This window comes from Ruditapes philippinarum, unplaced genomic scaffold (assembly GCF_026571515.1).
Source record: "Ruditapes philippinarum isolate M1 unplaced genomic scaffold, ASM2657151v2 ctg1132_1_1_1_1, whole genome shotgun sequence".
Classification (NCBI taxonomy): Eukaryota; Metazoa; Mollusca; class Bivalvia; order Venerida; family Veneridae; genus Ruditapes; species Ruditapes philippinarum.
Window position 1 is genome coordinate 87,014 of NW_026855335.1, and position 8,501 is coordinate 95,514.

Consider the following 8,501-nt stretch of genomic DNA (forward strand, 5'->3'; position numbering starts at 1 on the left):
AATATACCTACAATAAAAAAACAATGGTAATTGGGTTATTCCGAATGCGTAATTCTTAAAAACACTGAAAGTTACTACAACAAAAAATAAAAAGCTGTTGAAAAATAAGAATAAACTAATTTCTTGGCATAATGGGCCTTTAAATTTAGAAAGGAACACCCTTCTAGGGAATGTCAGCGTGATTAAATTTTGCCTCCTTTTAGAAATTTACCATCAACTGCAAATCTGAACAGATTTAACATCATCTTTGATACTAAAAACAAAAACAAGTGTATTTTTTTCACATTTTGGGTAAGTGGGGGGACCCTCAAATGAGAAAAAATGGTTTCATTAGCAGCATTTTGGGGTGGGAGTCAAAATCACCAGACTAGAAACAAAATTTACAAATCAATTTAATTTTCAAAATGATAAAACCAGCAGTAGCTATGTAAATTATAATCCATACTAATTACTGATTTCCCTAGTTTTAATCACTCAAAATAATTTAAGAGGTTTCTTTCTTTTTAAAATTTTAAGAGGAAAACTGTTTTTTATAATTGGGAAAAAATATCTACTTTTTTTCAGGTGGAAAAAGGCAAAATTCCCTAAACAAAATAGCTTAAAAATCAATGCAAACTATTGCCCAACCAGGCAAGGAGGGGTTATACAGAAATGACAAACTAAAGCTTACATTATTACTATCTGTGGCAACATCCCATGAGTGTGTTGAATAAGTGGTATAGATAATACAGTACAGTGAAACAACGAAACACGAATATAACATATCAAAAAAAGAAGTAATTAACAATTAAGGAATGCCTAATAAATGTATAATAAAAAATGGAATGAAAAGTTTTTGAATAATTACTATTCCAATTATGTTTACTGAGGTTTGGGCTTAATAGTTACTAACCAGAAAAAATGAATATAATTACATCTAGATAGGCTTAGCATCCAGTTGCCAAAAGAAGTTTGATACGAATGAGAAAATCAATTGCTAATTGTACTAAGTTTTTAAATGCACCAGTCAGATCACCGATGGCCAGTAAGTTTGTATTGTTTTGTTGGTATAACAGTGCGCCACACAGTTTAGGTCATATTGGTGCAAACTGGAAAGATTATTTTGGCTAACCCAAAACTGGGGGTGTTAAAAAAAAAAACACAGAGGTCAAACATCCCACCTGTGGGATCTAAACATGATAAAACCCCAGTAATTAAATAAACCATTTTTTTGACTCTTCAGTCAACAATCAAAATTGATGGCTGGCTGCAATTCTGGTGCTCAACCCTTAAAGACAAACCCCTCAGCCATAAGAACAGCCAATGAAAATCAAATTATTGTTTTGAAAAAGAGCAAGTTTTTTACTTGTTATCAGACATGCCGCTCATTCTCAATAAAACACAGCATTTATGTTCCACTTGGTAGCTCTTATTACGAAGGTTTTTTTCTTGAGGTCAAAAAATGTCGTTAGAAAGGTGGCTGCCACTTTGTCTAATAGGGACACTCTCAGTTTACATTTCTATCTGTTATTTTTTCTTTTACAAGTACCATTAATGCCCTAAAATGTAACATACGTTACTGTCGCACCTAGAATTTCAACTTTGAAATTGTTGTTTCAGAAAAAAGTAGTTCCAGAATAAACGAAACATGTGCAATATAAGTCATTGCTGTGTGTATATGCACTTTGATTATTGGTTAAAAATTATATTTGACTGTTAAAATCTCATTGGTATAATGAATGATCAAATGTCGCCAAATGCATATAAATAATAGTGGACAAACCTAAAACAATAAGAAGTGAAACCCAAATTACATAATTGAATCGATGCATGCTTAATAATACAGCATATATATAATTATAAGTAAAAATAAGCTTGCAGCCTCTCAAATATCATTCTATTTTCGGAAATTTTCATTTTTTATTCAAATCTTTTTCAACAGCACTTTAAAAAGAAACATACGTTACCATTATTTTAAGCAGCCAATCCATTCAAAGAAGGATCCAAACAGAAAGAATATTAACATGTGTGTAACTCTGATATATTAACCACAAATTATGGCGGCTTAAACGGTCTTGCGTCTCATTTTTAACCCACTTTCAATGTAAAAATGAAACATACGTTACAGAAACATACGTTATCAACTTTTTAAAGTAAGTTTATCAAAAGGGAAATTTGAAGTCAGAAAGCACGTAATAACATCAACATTAACTTCTATTTGACATTAGTAAGTAAATTTTGTTAACTTTGGTCGTGTTTTTACTTGTTTTAAGTAACACAGTTAAACAAAACGGTTACTTTTTATCAAACAGACTTTATATTGTTTACACATGCATATATAAAAACATAAAATCGCATTTTATGACAATAGAATGATGTGCATTTGATTCCTAAATAAAAAAAGTCGATTTTACATGTAAGTTTAAATTCCGTGATAAAGTTCATAAATAAGCGAGTGTGAAACATACGTTACTCCAACTTACAATTCAACAATTTTTGAAAATTAAAGATAAAGTTGGGATTAGCATGCCTGTTAGTAACGGTTACCTTGTATTAGATGTAAGAAGACACAAAATTGTTTTTACAAAGGAAAGATATGTTAATAATATGTTGATGTACCAGCAGAAATGTTAAAAATATATTACACGATATTGATGTTCTCAGCAACAAACTAATTCGTTTCTGCAAAGAGCTTACTGGCCGTATTTCATTCTATATATAATAATGTTAAAATAATATCCATAAATATAAATTATTTTACAAAAAAATAGAATTGTTTCCCAACCTTTACTTGCATTTGAATAAAATGAAACATACGTGACATCCTATATGGGGATAAATATCGAACTGTTTAGTACTAAATTTTCCAAATATTAAGAAAGTGGAAAGTTGAATATTTTGAGAAAAAAAATTGCTAATACAAAAATTGTGTATGCATTCGACCTCTCATATATTATATATGATATATATCCTTTGAATGAAGACATAAAATAATCATTTTCAAAATTGACTATTTTTGCTTTCTACGAATATTTAACTTTGAAGAAATTGACTGAAAATTAGCAAGGTACCCAACTTCTTTGAATTTTCCTGGGTTAGAAAGTCCCTCTAGATAGAGAATTTACAGATTTTGATATATTTTACAGACATTTGTTATTAATATGCAGCCAATATGTTACATTATTAGATCTGAAATCTACCTTACCTAAGAAATACAGTGTCATTACCGAAATAAATGCCATCCTGTTATATCATAGTTTCTTGTTCAAAATATTTCTGGCAAACTTGCAAAATACCCTAAACATTTACTTCAGCGATAAAAAATGACACAATGACAACATCAAATTTTTAATATTTTTCAACCTCAAATGCTTTATTTTATTGAGAATGGGCGATGCAACACATTGCTAGATGTCAATATATGCAATTGTTATTTTCAATGATGCCAAAAAGGCCAGAGATATACAAGCTAGAGTTTTTAGAGGACATGTATTTTATTTACTGACTGACTGTCTTTTGTCTCCGTAGCATTGGGCCTTTTCAACAGGAAAGTGGGACAAGGAGGTAGAATGATATAAGAATAGATCATTATAATTCCTTATTCTGATGTTGTGTGCTGTAATCTGAACAGAGGTGATCGAGATTCTCTTTTGACTTTCCTAATCCTCATTTGTCTGATTTATGTCATGGTTCAGAACTGATCACATTTTAGGGGAGATGATGCATTTAAGTAGCCGGATAGCTCAGTCTGTAGAGCCGCGGCACGGTATAAGAAGGGTCCTGGGTTCGAGCCCAAGGCAGGTAGTCCAACTAATTGTACTACGCGACAAGATGTACCATTTTCGTGTCTGGGCAATATCTCGCCTCTACGTATAAAAGCAAGATTCTGCCCCAGAACAAAAATATCTCAGAATCAAGCTTTGGCACGCCAATATATTTTCACTACCGGAGTACCGCGCAAGCTGCACATTTTTCTCACCGTAAGATTTAATACTGGTTAAACATGCAAGAAGCAATCATTTGGCTGGACATAAATGTTCTATGTCTAGGTCCTAAGGGGTGTCTTCTAAGTCCTAAGTATTGATAATTGTAAGATTTTTTTTAAATTATGGGAAAACAATAAATTACAAGATAGATTTATTAGGTATATTTAGGGGGTTCAGGTGAATTTTTAAATGTGAATGAAACTACTGCAAACTGTAACCATTGCATAGATCTTAAAAATACCTTTAAAATGATGTATTCATGTATAATGTACCTTGTAAACTTTTAAAGTTATGACTTTTTGAAGTCGGATAATTATGCGTCAAACTGTAATTAATTATATAGTACTTATATATAAGAGCTTACGGCACCGAAATCATAAAAAAATACAAGAATGTAATAACAAATCCATATTTACTCTCACAAACATTTTGTTTATTACATATAAAGTATACATTTTTGGAAAGGTAAGATAAAGACAAATCTTTTAATACATTCATCGCTATATTCAGATTGCCATGGAAACCATGTTGGTAGGAAAAATGCCGCAACACATCAGAATTTTATAAAATCTGAAAAAAAATGAAGAAAATGTCCACGAGATATGAATCGGAGACATTTTTAGCTTAACAAATGTATTAAAATATTTATAAAGTATTTAATTAATTAAACACTTATCATTAATGATCATTTAAAAAAAAAAATTAATCTACATATTTTGAAGTAAAGTTGGTTACCATGGTAACAGCACGGAACAAAAAGTGCTGAAAACTGTAATTATAGGCATTTTAATCAATTTATGTGCACATACGAAGTAGTTTTCAATTATGATGATTATTTAAAACAATCATTCAAGTATATAAATGTAAAGATCATTTTATGTTGGTTACCATAGCAACGAAATGTAGCAAAATATTAAAATCTCTAAATTTTTACCCAATTTTTATCGAAAATGAAAGCTTTCTATTATTTTCTTTTTTACATGTTAAAACATACATTTTCTCCTTTAGAAATAGTGATTTCTCATTTAAAAATAGTGTTTGTTACCATAGCAACCAGCTTCTTACAGTTCATTTATTTTAAAAAAAGTACATGTACAAGTATTGAACAACATGCCATTCTTACTTCTCTCACGCTTTTACAAAGATTTTCAGAAAATCATTATTTATTGCCATGCATCTGCAAAATAAATACTTATAGAAACAAACACTTGTAGTTTTTTTTTGGAAAAATCATAGTATTAGTCTATTAGATTTAATACCTTTAATAAAACATAAAATAGAAATATTGATAATTGCCTATAAATTTCATCAATTGAGTATCTGTTTTCAGAGAATAAATGCATGATTATATGACCATATTTATTGGACCAGAAATAAAAGTATGATGTTAAGGTTTTCTTAAAATGCTTTTATAGTAATTTTTTTTTAAGTTAGAAAACACTACACTTTATTATTATAATTTCAAATAAATTGTGTAATCTTAATTCTTCCAGCCTTGGTGGCCAAACAATATGATAAACCAACTTTTTATATTAAATAACTCTGGATTTGAAACCTGCTATGGACACCCATTTTAACTGTTAATTATAATATCTCCATTTTCCATATCTTTCAAAAGAGGGAAATGCCAGAGATCATCATCATCATCATACCTCACATTGTACTCTATTTTAAGTACATTTTCATGGTATTGAAAAATTTCTACCACTTCACCTTTGAACCACTCTACCGTTTTTGAGACTGGGTCCCTACATTTATGTTTTATTTTTTTACCTACCAGTTTGTCAGGATCTGCTTTAAAAGATGGAAGCAACTGCTTCTGCTGTGAAATTAACACTTTTTTCCTATTTTCCTCAATTTTCCCATTAAGACTGATTTTTAATGTCATGACATCATTTTCAACCTGTACAGGTTCTTTATATATCAGTTTTGGCTCACTTGGCTCAGAAACCTCCTCTAAATTCAAGTTGATAACTTCAACGATATTACGCTGCAAATCTTCAAGTGAAAATTGTTTACCTTTATGTGACTGCTGGAAAAGCTCTTTTGAACCTTTACTGCCTAGCACTTGCTTTCTAAATTGTAACTGTGATAGTATACCTTCTTTCAGTTCTGTGTTTGAGTTGCATGATGCTTTGAATGTTTCAAAATCTTCAATTGTAATCCATAACCCACCAGTTTCTTGTATTTTTTGTGTTAGTTTTACTTTGTTTGAATGTTGTTTTTCTTCTTGCTTTGCCTTTTTTGCTTGCCTTTCTTTAAGAGTATTTAATTTTACCTCAAACAGTTTCTGTTGCCGCTCTTTCAGTTTTTTAGTCATGTCAGGAACATGCAATCTTGCATCGTCAAGAATTGACTGTTTCTTATCAGCCGGTAGGGAATTTAGCCAGTCAGATGTTTTGTTGTTCGTCCACATGATGATGGATTCAAATGTTGTTGTGGAGGCAGATGGCTTAGTCCTCATCAAAACATCTAACTGGGCAAAATCCCGTTCCGATACAGTATTTGTGGTTGGGACAGTTGACAGTTTGTCAATAGTGGCTGGTTCGAGATCCCAGTACTTACCTCCCGGCAACTGGTCCTTACACTGCCGTTCTAAGATTATCAGCATTGCTGAAAAACAGATCTCAAGAGCCATCTGAGTGTAAGTATCAAGCAATGCATCCTCTGCAGGAGCAATCAAAGACTCGTAAATACAGTCTTTGGTCACAGAAACTAGGTCCTCACTAAAAACACACTCACCTTCTAATACTGCTGATGCATCTTTTGACCAATTTTCCAAGTTAAGCTTTAACTGGTAGAGGTGTGTATTCAGAGACAGGGAGCTTGGCACTTTTTCAATAATTCTCCATAATGGACCAGTGACTAACTTGTCAATTAAACCCAAAGCTCGGGCACCCGCTAAGTATAAACATTCTCTAGTGTCAAACGATATGCTTCGCAAGAGTTCATTGGGTTCTGCCCACTTTTGTAAAAAATCACATATATCTGAAATGTGGTAGAACGTACAACCAGCAGCATAAAAAGGTGATTGAACCTGTGACCTCTGAATGTAATTAATTGATTTTTCATACCTTTGTCCTGCAGATAAGTTAAAAAATGACCACCAACACCAGATTTCTCACACCCATGGCTTGTAAAAGCTTTGCTGACTGTACGGACTAAACGTGAAGTACCGCTCTCAGCAGAGTGAAATGCATACGGATTTCGGCCTTCGGCAATGATGGTATCTTCCAAGTTTTTTAAACATTTGTCTGTTTCTGATGCCATGTTTACAAATATATGCATCTTACAAAAAAAAGAAAACAACTCACCAAGTTTCTGTTGATTTTCAGTGGATAAAGTATCCCAGTTTTCATAAGCAACAGGCAAAAGCCCTTGTCGAAATTCCTGAAATTTTTCTGTAAAAACATGGTTTACAGATCCTTGATCAGACATGGTAGCAATAATTGAAGTCACAAGTTTAGCCAGACATTCCCTTCTGTTACCATTTTTAATACAATCAACTAAATCTGACAGGAGAGTGGTAAATGTGTCAAACAATGTTAAAGCATCCCCTTTACCTACCTCAACAATACCTGCAGACAAAGTTATGCCATCACCAGTGACCTGAAAACTTTCAAAATGCTTATGAAATTTTGAGGTACCATCTTGATGTAAGGTAAAAGAACCATTCATTAATGCCTGGGCAACATGCTGGTTTGCAACACGTTTAGCCTCAAGCAAGAGTCTGCTTTTCACACCAGTACTGGGCAGACGTGACAGAGTTTTTCCAGTGAGATTCTTTAAAACAGTCTGCAAAACAAGATTTACTTTTGACTGGCTTACCCCACACTCTGTGACGAGAGTCATTACAGTTTCCCTGATCTCGTTTGAAAACTTTCCATCATAAAAAGTATCAATAACAGGGTCAGAAATCAATGCATTTATCTCTTCTAATCTTTTTACATTTTTATCTTTGTTTGAAATTTCTAGTTTCAGTTCTTCAATTTTTTGTAAGTTGTTTTCAAACAAATCATTTTTGGACTTTTTTAGCCTACAAACTTTGACAAGCAAATTTTTTTTCTCTTTTTTAAAATTATCTAATTCACTCTTCATTTGTACATTTTCTTTTTTTACATCATTCAGCTCTCTCTCTTTCTCAGCAATCTCACATTCTTTCTCCAAAATCAAATCAGTTTTCTTATCAATAATTTCATCCCTACGCTTTATTTTTTTGTTAACATTTCTTGTTGATTGCTTTTGTAGTTTAAGTTTTTTCTCATGAAGGTCCTCAACTGCATTATCAAACTGCCTAGACAAATTATTATATCTAATCTCCCATTCTTCAAGCTCCTCCCTTAACCGTACACTTTCCCTTTTAGCACCACATACTTGTTTATATTTATCATTGGTTATTTCGAGTACATTTTGTAGGATATCAATTTTTCTTTCAGCATGTTGAATTTGCAATGATAGGTTTTCATTACTTTGTTCTGTTGCAGTAACTTTTCTTTTCATTCTCACATTTTCATTTACAATTTTTGAAGCACACTT